This window comes from Benincasa hispida, chromosome 11 (genome assembly GCF_009727055.1).
Source record: "Benincasa hispida cultivar B227 chromosome 11, ASM972705v1, whole genome shotgun sequence".
Classification (NCBI taxonomy): domain Eukaryota; kingdom Viridiplantae; phylum Streptophyta; class Magnoliopsida; order Cucurbitales; family Cucurbitaceae; genus Benincasa; species Benincasa hispida.
In genome coordinates, this window is record NC_052359.1 from 50,018,096 (window position 1) to 50,035,173 (window position 17,078).

Here is a 17,078-nt window from a genome sequence, read left to right on the forward strand (position 1 = left end):
CAAATTCGACATTTTTCAAGTCTATCAGTGATAAAAACCTTTTACTAATAGACTCTAATCAACATTACCAAAAGAACAATGAAAGTAAATATTTACTTACTTTTCATGAAAATAAATTCAACATTCTTCAAGTCTATTAGTGATAGAAACTTATCAACATTAGACTAAAAAAAAAAACAAAAAAAAAAAAACAACAACAAATGAAACTATACCTTTACTTTTCATGAAAATAAATTCAACATTTTAGAATTTGGAAGTGTTGCGTTTTATGCACTAAAACTCGTAGATAGAAAATGTAAATAATTAACCATCATCAATAAAAAGTTATCGATGTTTTTTTTTTCAATAAGTGTTATTGATTTTGTTGAGTTCGTTTTGTCTTAATAACCCTAAATCCAATAAACTAACATTTTAGGCTATCTTATGAGTCTTGAACTGTATGTGGAGACATACAAGGATCAATATTCAAGATATAGCCCAAAGGGTCTATAGTATAAGGATAAGGTTGGGTACATTATCCTGGTGACCTTATAGATATGATCCACTTTGTACTTGATACAAAACGCAATGATCTAACGCGTTCGTATAGGCGACATGCAAGTGGGGGTATTCTATGCAATGAGTTTGCATAAGATTGGACCGCGAAATAGTAACCATTAGATATAACTCTATTGACTAATTAGGTTTATATTTCAATAGGATTACCTAGGCAACTTAGTCTTAATCTCGAGCTTATTATAAACTCTTTTTCACGAGGGATTGTCCTTTGATTTGTATGGATGAGAGTAGGCAGTTCGCTAACTCAATATGCCTACCATTTTGGGGCCAAGATTGAGTGGGGAGCTGGGAACATAATAATACAAGATAGATTTCATTCCTTCCCAACTACAAGATAAGTGGATGAGTGTTCTTTTAAGTGGTGTCTCTGGGACTTGAATAAAGAGCCCTACTCTCTCACTGGCCCAAGAAGGGTTTCTGTTTAATGGTTGGATTATAAACATGTTGTTCATTAGAGGTGCACTAGTACTTAAGGATAAAGAAGTAACTGTTGGGATTAGTGTCCTAATTCTCCTGGAGTCTCGTTGTTTGTAATGATACACATTGTTTTATGATAAAATAATAATTATTTCATTTTGAATTTACTTATATCCAATAAACAAAGCTCCATGGTTATCTTATGTAAACTTAAGTATGTATATGTGATATACAAGTGGATCATCCTTAAGTGATAACCTAAATAGGTCTGTAGTATAAGGATTAAGGTGGGATACCTGATCCTGGTGACACTACAGATATGACCCGCTTTGTAGAGGTTTGCAAGTGTCGTAAACTACTATAGATGGTAGATCATGACCATTCATGTGGAGACATGCAAGTGGGGGTGTCCTATACAAAGAGTTTTTATAAGATCGGACCACGAGATGACTAGACTCTATATATAACGTCGTTGATACTAGAGACTGACATCTCACCTAAACGACCATAGGTGACACGACCTCAATCCTGAGTGTTTTGAGAACTCCTGCCTTTGAGGGCGATCCTTTGATTAGTATGGGTGAGAGTGGCCAGATTGCCAACTCAACATGNNNGCCTAGTCTCTATAACGTCGTTGATACTTGAGACTTACATCTCACCTAAACGACCATAGGTGACACGACCTCAATCCTGAGTGTTTTGGGAACTCCGGCCTTTGAGGGCAGTCCTTTGATTAGTATGGGTGAGAGTGGCCAGATTGCCAACTCAACATGTTTACCTTTTTGGGGACTTGTCTGATTTAGGAGCTGGGAACTCAATACACAAGATGGAATTCACTCCTTTTCCGAAGCAGGGGTAAGTAGAGAGATTGCTCCCTTAAGGGCTGATTCCAGGGCTTAAACATAGTGACCACAACTTCTCTTTGGAAGAGAGAACTTAGTCATAGTAGGACTATGACTTATGTTCATTAGAGGATTCAGTGGTACTTAAGGAGTTAGATGTAACTATAGGGGCATTAAGATTATTGGCCAAGCTGTACTTATGAGCGATCTGTGAAGGGTTGTCATATTGTTGATTGGTTAAGATGGATACATAATATATCTGTAGTAAGGAGAGTTCAGCTGTCGGTCTTTAGTGGAGTGCCTGGCAGTTAACGGATGGTGGATTCCATGACTAAAAAGTTATTAGTTATTCACATATCGTTGGAGCTTCGAGCTACAGGTCCATAAGGTTCCCTTGGTAACTCAATGGATTCAGTTGAGGATCAGCTCTTGGTGTTGATTTGAAATGTTCAAATTTATAAGAGGTAATTCGATTATATATGATATGATCGATATGATGTATGAGATACATCTAGTGGAGGATTAATGTAAATGAGATTTACATTAAGTGCCATAGAATAGAAAAAGAGCTATGGTTTGTATGTTTCATGAGATGAAATATTAAAAATATAAGTTATAAATATAGTATGATAAGTTGGTTATCATTTATATTTATAATAATATTAGTTATTGGATAACTATATCTTTTTCTCTAATAACTAATTGAGTGGAAGGTTATTAATAGTTTCATGATAACCGCGAGATAATAGGAAAAATGTTTTCCTAATTTTAGTAAGTTGTCAAGTAAATTGGATTTACTACGTGACAGCTTGGATTTAGGTAAACGATCGTGGAGTGTTAGTAGGCGACAAACACTCAACTAAGCGATGAGCTAAAGGATCACATAGCTTTTGCTAAACGATCGTTTATCTTTTCCTAAACGATTGGGCATTGACCCATATGATAGGTTCTGCCATCTACCACTTGCTCAATCATTTACACGATTGTTGTTTCCTCCGTCTTTTGCCTCAAACCAAGTCCACACAGAGCCCACCCTCTAGATTCTCACATCGAGAATACCAAGGTAGTCTTCTTGGTGGTGTCATACTCAACTCGACACTGTCGAGGTTCTGTGGAGGCCGTTCGTGTTGTTCGGGGTGTTTGTGAGCTAGGCGATCGCTTAGTTTGAGTGCGCGATGTTCATGCTATGTAGCGGTTGTGTTGGAAACGTTCGTGGTTGCTATGTTGCTGTGATCGAGCATTCGTGATCAAGGAGCTTGGCAATGAGTCTACAAAAGTATGTAGCATTTGTCCTTAATCTTTTGTATTATCATGCTGTAATTTTTGTAATTAAGGCATAACCATATGTTTTTGTTTGTGACGATCGTAGTTAGCAAGCCTCATCGCTATGTTTAGTAAAAGACGTGCACTAGAGGATCGTGTAGTTAGCAAGCCTCATCACTTAGTTACTACCTATAGATCACGCGGTATATGATACGGAGGCACTAGCTAAGCGATCGTGTAGGCGATGGTGTTTTGCCGCATCGTATTCGTTTAGATGATCACATAAGGCGTGCGTTGTGCGGAGCATGCTAGGCTATCGCGTACCTCGGGCTTCATCGCTTAGTAAAAGGTACAGATCGTATAGTATTTGTTAAACGATTGTTTAGCTCTGGGAGCGTTAGTAAATGATAGAGCGAAGCGTTTGTTCTTTCACGTAGAAGATCGTGGGGAGTTTAGTACACAATGGTTGGAGACGCGTTGCTTCGCCCGGACGGTTCAAGACGTGGTTCGCCTATTTGGACCGGTAACTCTTTGTTTTTATAATAGTTAGCTTTAATTTTTTGTGGATTTAAGGCAAATCTACCCAGTTCATCAACATTTGTTTATTATACATATGATGTATAGTATTTATATGACAAAGTGTTTGACATATAGTTTAAAGACCCACCTTAGGTTGTGCAATTGTTCATGCATCATGTATTATGAATGTTATAATCTAGCATGAAGAAATTACTTGAAAGCATGTGCATACATCATGAATTATAAGTGTTGTATTTTGCATGTAGTGAGCATTATCATGCATCATCCTTTTATTATAAGTGTTATAGTCTAAGGGTGAATGGAAACATGTTATGCTTGTTTCATTGCTGTTTTGTATAAGTGTTATATAAAAGAAGTAGCAATGAATGAGCAATGCATTGAGCATGACACTTAGGCTGTTTATAATCGTTATGAATGCCTTACATGTCTTAGCTTAGCATTGTGGTTTTGGTTGTTTCTTTTATAAGTGTTATAAAGGAAATTAGAACTAAAATCAATAAGAAAGAGTTGCATGCAGACTTATGGTGAACTCAAGTTTTTTAAAAGGGTTTTAAAATTGGATTGAGATAGACCTAAGTTCAAATGGTTCTAAAGAGTTTAGTAACCTAGATTAATCTTTTAAATCAGTTTAATATGATTTAATTGATTGGCATAAAAGATTAATTTTTTTAAAATCTATCTATAAGGGACCTTTTGTCTAAGGTGGGTTCTGGCTAGGCCAGGGTTCTTAAGTTGACGGAAACGTAAAACCCCTACCTGGGAACCTACCTGGAAAGGTGAATTAGATAGATTTTCAACAAGCATGTGACAATTTGGTCAAAGACTCCATTAAAGAGTTTAATGGATGATGATAAAAAAAATTGTTTAACTATCCAAGGTAAAAGTTACTCTTGGGAAAACCTAAAAGTCACTTAGTTAAAATCCTTAGCCATGTTTTTTCTAAGTAAACTAAACCCTAGGTTATAAAATACTCAGTGGGAGGAAGAGATGTATCTGATATGTTTATGATTCCACTCACGTTTCTCCTTGTATGTTCACACCTTGAGATTCATGCTGGGCCTCGTGGTACCCTGGGAGCATTCCCCTTCGGATGGTGTTTGCATGAGACAATATCAAGGTGGACGGAGAGAGTTTTTATAGTAAGTGGGTGAAGGGTGTGTGTCAACACGTCTTATGATCTCTGTCATTGGTTCACACCGTGATAGCATTCTATACTCCCTCGTGGCACCCTGGAGCGTCCTCCTTCGGATGGGTTTTGTGTAGTTGGTCAAGATCAAGGTGAACTCCAGAAATGGATAGGGTCGCTTTAGATTTTGCCCTAATCGGATTTTTTCCCTTCGGATTGGCTTTTTGGGGCAGATCTCTAGGGCCTAAAATGGCGAGTCACACTTACGGGAGATTGTTAAGTAAGTTAATGATCTCTTGGCCAAATCAATGATGGCTAGTCGTTATAGGAGCAAGAGTTGTTATGGTATTAATGACTAATTTAGAACTTCTCAATTCAGAGGAAGGATAATTGACCTTCCTTCGGTGACTTTTGTCCTAAACCTTTGAAACATCATTACGAAACTAGAAGTCACACCGGGTTCATATTAGTTTTGCTAAAACCTTATTAGATGTTGTTTGTTTTACAACGGATATTTGCCTAAAACCTAACGTAGGTCAATGTATTTTTCTCTTCAGCAACTCGTTATTATTTCCGTTTAGTGCTTTTAATATGACTGACTACATACAATGGTAAGAATTGTGTGAAATGTATTTCGTGAAAATCGACCTCGAATTTGTCATGGTTGAGTAATGTCCTCAAGTACCAACCCTTGATGCACCACGAAGTGTTCGAAATGCATATGAGGTGTGGATGAAGGCTAATTCGTTGGCCCGACTTCACATTTTGGCTAACATACCTGATGTTTTTGCCAAAAGGGTTGAGAACATGGTCATTGCACGCGAGATCATGGTCTCACTGCAAGATTTGTTTGAATGTCAATTCTTACTTTCCGAGCATAATGGATAGATGACAAAACCAGTAGTGTCAGTTGTTCTGACACTGATCCCACTACTCTCCAAAAAAGGAGGAAAGACAGTAAATCTGAGTTATTGGTCTTGGAGACATGTTTGGTAGAGAATGATGATTCTGCCTGGATCCTTGATTCAGGTGCTACAAACCATGTCAGTTCCTCTTACCAAGGATTCAGTTCCTAGCAAACGTTGCCACAGGGAGAGATGACTCTACGAGTCGGTACTGGTGAGATTGTTTCAGCTACTACTGTAGGCAGGCTGAAGTTATTTATTGGCAAGAAATATTATCTGTTACTGGATAATGTTTTTGTAGTTTCTCATATTAAGAGGAACTTAATCTCGGTTTCTTGTCTCATTGAACAAGGGTATATAATCTCATTTTCTAAGAATAAAATGTTTATTTTCAAGAATGGAATGGAGATTGGTTATGGTTCAATGGAAAGTAACTTATATGTACTAAGGTCGTTAGTCATAAAAGCCTTATTTAGCACTGAAATGTTCAGTATGACAACAATAGCTAAAAGACCAAAGGTTTCTCCTAAAGAAAATGCCCATCTTTGGCATCTAAGATTAGGTCACATCAACCTCAATAAGATTGAGAAGTTGGTGAAAAGTGGACTTCTAAAGATTTTAGAAGAAAACTCTTTGCCAGTATGTGAATCATGCCTCGAAGGCAAGTTGACCAAACAACATTTTACTAGAAAAGGTTACAGAGCCAAGGAAGTCTTGGAGCTTGTACATTCAGACCTCTGTGGTCCGATGAATGTTAGAGCTCGGGATGGGTATGAATATTTCATTTTTTTCATAGATGATTATTCCAGTTTTGGGTATCTCTACCTAATGCAATGTAAGTCTGAAGTCCTTGACAAGTTCAAGGAGTATAAGGCTGAAGTTGAAAACTTGTTAGGTAAGAAGATAAAATACTATGATCTGATCATGGTGGAGAGTATATAGACCTCCAGTTCCAGAACTATATGATAGAACATGAGATTGCGTCCCAACTCTGGGCCCCTGGTACACCTCAGTAGAATGGTGTATCAAAAAGGAGAAACAGAACCTTGTTGGACATGGTTCGGTCTATGATGAGTTATGCTCATCTTTCATACTCGTTTTGGGGTTTTGCAGTGCAGATTGCATGTTATATCCTGAACAACGTTCTCTCGAAAAGTGTTTATGAAATATCTTTTGAGTTATGGAGAGGCCATAAAGGTAGTTTACGCCACTTTAGAATTTGGGACTGTTCGACACATGTGCTAGTGACAAACCCAAAGAACCGGATTCAAAGGTTTTCCTCTTTGTAGGCTACCCCAAGGAAACGAGAGGTGGATACTTCTATGATCCGAGTGAGAACAAAGTGTTTGTTTCTTCAAATACTATCTTCTTGGAAGATGACCACATGAGGGATCATAAGACACGAAGTAAGCTCGTTTTGCATAAGATCTCTAGTGAGACTGGGACTATTGAGGGTTCAACAAGAGTTGTTGAACAGGTTGATAGATCAATAAGAGTTGTTGAAGTTGGTACATCTAGTCAACCAGCTCCAGAGTTGAGATTGCCTCGACGTAGTGGGAGGGTTATGAATCCACCGGATCGCTACATGGGTTTGACTTAAGCCCAAAATGTCATTTCGAATGATGGGGTCGAGGATCCATTGTCTTTTAAGAAAGCAATGGAGGATGTTGATAAAGATGCATAGGTTAAAGCCATGGAACCAGGAAATGAAGTCTATGTACTTTAATAACGTCTGAGAGCTTGTTGATCCACCTGATGGGGTAAGACCTATTGGGTTTAAGTGGATCTATAAATGAAAGAGAAGTGTAGATGAAAAGGTGAAAATCTTTAAGGCTAGACTCGTGGCAAAGGGTTATACCCAGGTTGAGGGAGTTGACTATGAGGAAACTTTCTCACCTGTTGTCATGCTCAAGTCTATCAGGATTCTTCTGTCCATAGCCACATTTTATGATTATGAAATATGGAAAATGGATGTCAAGACTGCCTTTCTTAATGGTAATCTTGAGGAGACCATCTATATGACTCAACTAGAGGGGTTCATAGTTCCAGATCAAGAGCAAAAAGTTTGCAAGCTTAATAGATCCATTTATGGGTTGAAACAAGCATCTAGATCTTGGAACATCAGATTTGACACTGTTGTCAAGTCGTTTGGCTTTGATTAGAACGTTGATGAGCCTAGTGTCTACAAGAAGATCATCAACATCTCAGTAGCTTTCCTGGTACTATATGTGGATGATATCCTACTCATTAGGAATGATGTAGGATATCTGACTGAAATTAAGAATTGGCTAGCTGCCCAGTTCCAAATGAAAGATTTAGGTGAGGCACAGTATGTTCTAGGGATCCAGATCATTTGGGATCTTAAGAACAAACGGTTAACCCTGTTTCAGGCATCGTACATCGATTAAATATTGATCAGGTACAGGATGCAGGATTCCAAGAGGGGTTTCTTACCCTTCAGGCATGGAATCGTTTTGTCTAAGGATCAATGTCCTAAGACACCTTAGGAGGTTGAGGAGATGAGACAAATTCCCTATGCTTCAGCTGTAGGAAGCTTGATGTATGCAATGTTGTGTACCAGACCCGACATTTACTATGCAGTAGAGATTGTCAGTCGGTATCAGTCCAATCCAGGATTTGATCACTGGACGATGGCCAAGACGATCCTCAAGTATGTTTAGGGAACGAGGGACTACATACTTGTGTATAGAGATAAGGATCTGATCCTTATAGGATACACAGACTCTGACTTTCAGACTGATAAAGGTTCTCGCAAATTGACATCGGGTTTAGTTTTCACTCTGAATGGAGGGGCTATAGTCTTGCGAAGCATCAAGCAAGGATGCATCGCGGACTCCACTATGGAAGCCGAATACGTAGCCGCTTGTGAAGCAGTTGAGAAGGCTATTTGGCTGAGGAAATTCCTTTTAGATTTGGAAGTTGTTCCAAATATAGATTTACCTATCACTATGTATTGTGATAACAACGGGGCTATGGCAAATTCGAAGGAGCCTTAGAGTCATCGTCAGGGTAAGCATATAGAACGAAAATACCACTTGATCAGGGAGATTGTGCATCGCGGTGATGTGATAGTCACGAAGATCATGTCGGAGTACAACGTTGCTGATCCCTTTACAAAGGCCCTCATGGTTAAAGTGTTCAAAGGTCACTTGGAGAGTCTAGGTCTGCGGGACATGTGACATCTTGTCTAGGGCAAGTGGGAGATGATACTGAAGTATGCCCTAGTTTATTGTATATTGTACATATTTTATATTGTATTGTACATTAGTCTCTTGAGGCATTAGGACAAGTGGGAGATTATTGGGGTTAGTGTCCTAATTCTCCCGGAGTCTCGTTGTTTATAATGATACACATTATTTTATGAATAAAATAATTGTTATGTGATAACCTAAATAGGTTTGTAGTATAAGGATTAAAGTGGGATACCTGATCCTGATGACACTACGGATACGGCCCACTTTGTAGAGGTTTGCAAGTATTGTAAACTATTACAGATGGTAGATCCTGACCATTTATGTGGAGACATGCGAGTGGGGGGTGTCCTATACAAAGAGTTTGTATAAGATCGGACCACGAGATGACTAAACTCTGTATATAATGTCGTTGATACTAGAGACTTATATCTCACCTAAACGATCATAGGTGATACGATCTCAATCTTGAGTATTTTGAGAACTACTACCTTTGAGGGTGGTCCTTTGATTAGTATGGGTGAGAGTGGCCAGATTGCGGTCTCAACATGCCTACCTTTTTGGGGACTTGTCTGATTTAGTAGCTGGGAACTCAATACACACGATGAAATTCACTCCTTTCCCGAAGTAGGGGTAAGTAGAGAGATTGCTCATTAAGGGCTGGTTCTAGGACTTGAACATAGTGGCTACAACTTCTCTTTGGAAGAGAGGACTCAGTCATAGTAGGACTATGACATATGTTCATTATAGGATTTAGTGGAACTTAAGGAGTTACATGTAACTATAGGGGCATACCGGTTATTGGCCGAGCTGTACTTACGAGTGATTTGTGAAGAGTTGTCACACTGTTGATTGGTTAAGATGGACACATAATATATCTGTAGTAAGGAGAGTTCAATTGTCAGTCTTTATTGAAGTACCTGGTAGTTAACGGATGGTGGATCCCGTGGCTAAAGAGTTTAGTCAGTTATTCACGTACCATTGGAACTTCGAGCTACAGGTCCATAAGTCCCCTTGGTAACTCAATGGATTCAATTGAGGATCAGTTCTCGGTGTTGATTTGAAATGTTCAAATTGGCAAGAGGCAATTCGATTATATATGGTATGATCGGTATGATGTATGAGATACATCTATTGGAGGATTAATGTAAATGAGATTTACATTAAGTGCCATGGAATAGAAAAAGAGCTATGGTTTGTATGTTTCATGAGATGAAATATTAAAACTATAGGTTATAATGATAAGTTGGTTACCATTTATATTTATAATAATATTAATTATTGAATAATTATATCTTTTTCTCTAATAACCAACTAATAACCAATTTAGTGAGAGGTTATTGGTAGTTTCATGGTAATCGTGAGATAATAGGAAAAATGTTTTCCTAATTTTAGTAAGAAAAGAAAAAGCAAATTTTTGAGATTTTCAATCTCGGAATTACTCACGGGAAGTTGTCAAGTAAATTGGATTTACTAAGAAACAACTTGGATTTAGGTAAACGATCGTGGAGTGTTAGTAGGCGACAGACACTCAGCTAAGTGATGAGCTAAACGATCGCATAGCTTTTGCTAGACGATTTCTTAGCTTTTCCTAAACGATTGGGCATCGACCTATACGATAGGTTCGACCATCTCCCACTTGCTTAATCGTTTACAAGATTTTTGTTACCTCTGTCTTCTGCCTACCAAGTCCACACAGAGCCCACCTTCTGGATTCTCACACTGATAATACCAAGGTAGCCTTCTTGGTGGTGTTATACTCAACTCGATACTGTCGAGGTTTTGTGGAGGCCGTTCGTGTTTTTCGGGGTGTTCGTGAGCTAGGCGATTGCTGAGTTTGAGTGCGTGGTGTTCGTGCTATGTATCGGTCATGTTGGATGAACATTTGTGGTTGCTATGTTGTTGTGATCGAGCGTTCGTGATCAAGGAGCTTAGCGATGAGTCTACAAAAGTATGTAGCATTTGTCCTTGATCTTTTGTATTATCATGCTGTAATTTCTGTAATTAATGAATAACCATATGTTTTTGTTTGTGACTATAATTGTAAAGTTCATATATGATTATAATTTGGAATGATCTTTCCACTGCTCATGGAAATTCTCGTGTTCGCTTTCCTTCAATAACCTAAGGGTAACATAGTAATTTTGACCCAACTAGTATTACGAACACTCGTGAAGGACTAACTTTGGTCTATATCCCATTGGACACATAAATATATCTGTAGTGAGAAGAGTATAGCTGTGGATCTTTAGTGGAGTGTACCCATAGTTAACAAATATTGATTAATGTGGTTAATGAATTTAGCCTAATCTCATATCGTTGGAGTTTCTGATCTATAGGTTCATGAGGTCCCCTTCCTAACTCGTAAGAGAATCGAAGTAATTATGTCTTGAATAGAGTTTGAAATGTTCAAATTCACTTAGGAAAATAGTATAATATATAATGATACATTATAATATAAAGTTTATATTTTAATTAAACTTTATAATAGAAATTTAATTTTTGATATGATTCAAAATTAATTCATGAGAGACTTAAATATTTGAAGGAGTTTAAATATTAATATAATATGAATTGAATTCATATTAAAAATATAGGTTAAAATTAATGCGTATTAGATGCACATTAAAACTATAGGTTATAAGAGAAATACAATTGAATTTGATTCAAATATAGGCTAAATTTAATATTTGATATTTAATTTGATAATTAATTAATTAAATAATTAAATAATTAATTATGTATTTAATTGTTGGAATGTGTGTCCTAAAACTCGCAATTTGTACAATGTAACATATTCTATTTGCAATAAAGATGTTATTGAGATTTTGTTCAATAAAATTGTTATTGAATATGTAAATTGCACTAATCCAATAAACTAAGATCCATGAATATTAAATGAGTACTTGGACTTTATGTAGAGATATAAGAATGGATTGAGTTCAAGTTGATAGACAAAACAATCTATAGTATACGAATAAGATTGTGTACCTTATTCTGATAACACTATTAGATGCAATCCACTTTGTATTTAGTACAAACGACGTGATTCTGAATCATTCATGTAGAGACATGCAAGTGGAGGCGTCCTATGCAATGAGTTTGTGTAAGACCGGACTAAGAAACAAGTCACTTTTACTTTATAACGCTATTTACTGTTAATGACTGACTATTTCAAAGTGATAATGTAGGTAACTCGACCTAAATCCTGAGCTAACTATGAACTCTTGTGAATTATCCTTAGATTTTCATAGGTGAGGGTTGGCTCAATAGCGCCAGCTCAATAAGCCTCCCATTTCAGAGGTAAGACCGGATAGATAGTTGGGAACATAGGGTGAGACGGAATTCACTCCTACCTATTTTTAGGGATAGTAGAGAGGTTGTTCTCTTAAGTACTGATTCCAGGTTTTGAACCAAGGGCCCCACCCTCTCATTGGCCTGAGAGGGACTCGGTTTAATAATTGGATCACGAACCAATTGTTCATTAGAGAATCAATGGGACTTAAGGAGCAAGATATAATCTCGTGGGTAAAACATCATTTGACCCAACCATTATTACGAACAACCTACGAAGGGTCAACTTACTGATTATGGTTAAATCAAGTGGACAAAAAATATATCTATGAGAGGAGTGCAACTACTGAGCTTTAGTGGAGTGATCTGATAGTTAACGAATGTTGATTAATTCAGTTTAAAGAGTTTAGCCAATTAATCTCGGATCGTTGGAACCCATGATCTGTAGGTCCATTAGGTCCCCTACTAACTCACAAATGGATTAAACCTTAGAATAGCGTGATGAGTAAATTTGAAGCGTTTAAATTTAAATTAAGGAAATTAGTAATTATATATGATATAAGTACACGTTTAATTATCAAATAAAACGAAATTGAGAATTGGATAATATTTAAATTTGATTTAAATATTAATTTCATGAATAGGGATTCATGATTATGGAATTTGTGTTTCAATAATTTAGTATTAAATATTAAATTAATTAACTAAATTATTTAACTGATTATAATATTTTATTTAAAGTTAATTAATTGAATTAATTTTATCTAAAATTGAAATTTGAATTTTATGAAAATTCAAATGATAAAATCAACTTTTGATTTAATTTAAGTTTGGAAATTTAAACTAACTTTTTGAAAATTGATTTTAAATGAAAATTGATTTTGTTTTTTTTTTTAAATCAATTTAACTAAGTGGGTTTTACCCACTTTTACACCCAAATTTCACATAAATATTGAGCTACTTGCTGTCAATTTACTATGCAATTAGATGGTATGAATGACTTGATATAAGTTAAAGCAATTTCAACTGAAAGAGATGGCCATGCAAATAGATTTTTATGATTTTTACCTAAAGAAGGTCTTCTTCATCATCTAAGTACAAAAACCATCCAAATCAGAACTTTTTCTCTCAAAATTCCCTATAATTCTAATTCATTTTAGATCTCACAATCCAATCTAAGATCTAAGAAAATTTGAGAAGATCAAGTGCTGGTCTACAACGTTTTGCTGAGGAGATTCAAGCGCAATTTGAAGTTTAAAGAGATCTTCAAAGGTAAGTTACAAAAACCTTTTTTTTTATCTTATGAACGTACTTACTTATATGTTAAAATTGATGAATTAGAGTGTTTAATGATCCTGATTTCTTCTACTGTTTGCATGTTAACTCGATCATTAATTAAATTAAATTAAATTAAATTAATTGAATTAAAACTATGTGTTATGTGAGAGATATTTTATTTAAATATGATTTAAATGAAATTATTAATTAAATTAAATTTAATTAATTATTAATAATTTTAAATTAATTAATTAGATTAAGTGGTTTTTTGTTTAACTCTCACGTAAGGAATTATCAGAAACGTGAGATAGCTCCCAGATTTCCTCTCTCTCCCTATATACTTGCAAAATGTAAGTTTACACAAGGCTATGAAAAATCTCTAAAAAATTCTCTTCCTTCTTTCCCCAATTTTGAGATTGGTTCCCACAAATCAATACCAAAATTCTCAGAGAATGATGAGGTTTTCGAATTGGTGGTGTTCGTGAAATCCAAAAGGAATTAGACTTTCCACTCAAACCATCAACCAGAGTAAGAATTCTTTTGTTTTCCCCGTAAGATTGAATTCCTAATTTTAACGCATGCTTAACCTAGAACTTTTATAGTAGGTTGAGTTTTTTTGTTTATGTGATATTCTGTTTTTCCAGTGCATTGATATTTCAAATTTCTCAATTAATTTTCGAGTTAGGTCCTGATTCCATTGCATTGAATGTGGTTTGCGAATGAATGTTTATGGTAAATTTTTTACTTTAGATTTACATGTTTGATTTGATCAATTTGTAAAGGCCCCTGCATTTTTGGGCATTTTATCATGTAATTCGAGTCTTCGGTAAGTTCAGGTCTAGAATTAGGGTTGTTAACGACGAAAATCGAGACCAATTTTGGCCAAAAAGGACAAACATTCGACAATCAACACAAAATTGCTTTTTGGTGCCGCAGTGTTGCAACATTGCACTTGACGTTGCAACATTACCCTTGACATTGCAATGCTACGACATATGCAACACTAGGGTTTGCGTTGTGCGCGTTCAGCTGCGATTTAGGATGATCCAATTCGGTTTGGTTGGTTCAAGGTGGTCTAATTTGGTTTTGTGGTTAGTTTGCTTGGTTCGTGGTTTTGGGGGCCGATTTGAAGCGATTCGGATTGGTCTGATCTGATTCTGGAGTGATCAAAGCTTTTTTAGGATAAAATTTACAAAATTATTATAATTTATTGATTTATTTTAAAAGTTGAGTTGGAGTTGAAAATACCTTTTTGAATCCTACATAGTAATGACAATGTTTTATTTCAAGCGCCCATTTGAAGGTTTTTCGCAAATTGCATGGCTTATTTTGGAGATTTAGTTAAAAATCGTAATTGAACGATAATATCATACAGATGTATTTGGTTATATCATAAACTTATTAGTACACTAGTTCTTAGTGGTTCATAAAATCATAATTTCTAGTACACCTTAAATTGGACATTCATATGCTTTTACATAAATAATATAATAAAGTGCACCTACATATATGGTTTCGAATTCTGGACAAAAATATATCAAAGTGAGTTTGATTTGGTGGTATTGATATACGCTCTTTTTTAAGAGGTCGGAGGTTCAATCGCCCACCTTCCACATGTTGTACTAAAAAAAATGCTAAAAAAAAGAAGTTTGAAGAAAAATACAATGCATTTGAAAAGTTCTAATTAATTCATGTTTTGATGATAACAAATATGCTCTTATTCAATTATAATTTTAGTATTTAGAAATGTCCATCATGTAGAGCTCGGAACAACGAATATATGGTCAAAACAAGTTAACAAAAAATCCCGATGACATGACATATTCTTTTTCATCAAAGTGACCAATTGAAAGGTGCCACTTGGAACAGGGGAGGAATGACTTTAGTTGACTTTTGATTTTTGGATTGGTTTAAAAGAAATGAATTCAAAAATATTTTGGACACAAGGTGGATTTTTGCTTTTTGTTAGGTTTTTTTTAAAAATAATTTTAAAAAATATTAACATATTATATTATATTTGTGTCTAATGGTTACTTGAGTTTAAATCTCCACCATTCAATTTTTTTTTTTTACCAATATCTATTGACCCAAATTGAATTGAGGTTTTCACCATCTTCCCTCTCTTTTAAAATTCTTAATCTTCACTAATCTTTCTCCAACAAAATTTCAATATTTTCCAATCCTCCATAAACAAAAAGCTTCCATACATTTACAAACTTTTTATAAGGGTTACTCTTGATCCTAAAAAAAGAGTTGATGTAACGATTTAATCCTCAAATGTGGAAAGGATTTTATTCTTGCATTCGGAAAGGGAACAGTGTAGCAGTTCGACTCTTGGGAAGTAGAAGTAGGCCAATTGTGCCAAACCATTATAAAATTTTCAGTGTTAATTTCTCTATTCCACTTCTATTTAATTTTATAATTAATTTATTAATATATTTTATTGCTTGAATTAATTGCAATTTTTGTTTTTAAATTCAATTGTTCATATTTATTTATTTTGATGGATGGTTCTTAAATTTTTATTTCCATTACCGGACTTTTTATTAAGAATTAAAAAAGGTGCTTTAAAGTGTGTTTTTTAATTTTTTGTTTAATTTAAAGTGAGCTTATTTGCATAAAATTTTTGTTTAAATTATTTGCTAGCATAAAGTGTATTCATTTGTTTAATTGAATCCACATTAGTAAAAAATTTTAATTAATTTAATTAGACTCTATTCATCCCTCTAGGGTTGCATCCTAAACTAGTCAATATTAATAATTTTTCATATTTCTTTCTATTTACCGGCCCCATTTAATAGCAGACACATGTTTTAATAATCATTTCTAATAATCATTTCTGTTTCTTGTTTCTTGAAAAAAAAAAAAAATTGTTTGATAACTACTACTTGTATTTCTTGTCTTACTTTTTCTCTTCTATATTTTAAATATAATACATTATGTAAAATAAAAAAATATATAAGATGCATTAAAATATTAACAAAAATTACATTATTAAACACAAATAAATCCCAATGTAAAATTAATAAAAAATAATACAGTTATATTATTTTACTCGAGTCCTTTGTCTTAAAGGATGTTAAGCAAATCGAACTCAATTATACTATTACGTAAATGTCGGGATTATAATAAATAATAAAATATTAAAATGAAGTTAAACGAAAGTAATAGAGAGCAAATTTTATATATTGTAGAACTGTAACCGGCTACCAATGTACTAAAAATAAAAATTCAAAATAAAAACAATCCTAAAACAGGCCTATGGCAAAATTTAAAATTCAAAATAAAAGTTGAAAATTAAACCAATTGATATATCTAAATATTGGAAATTTTGAAATTAAAAGTTAAACTAATAGGAGAAATATTTTTAAAAAATAAAAATCTTAGCACCAAAACATTCATGCAAATCAAGCAGCAGATGGAGGATATTAGGGCACCTCACCAGGGGTTTTAAAAAGAAATGTTAATATATAATTATAAATGGAACAGAGAGAAACTAGTTTGTGTAGTTTCTCATATCTGGTTTCTTTTTCTAGAAACATTTTTTCAAAATTAGAAATAAGAAATAAGAATGATTATCAAAATAAGTCAGTTTCTTGAAAAATAAGTAACAGAAATAGGAAACGAGAATATTATCAAACGA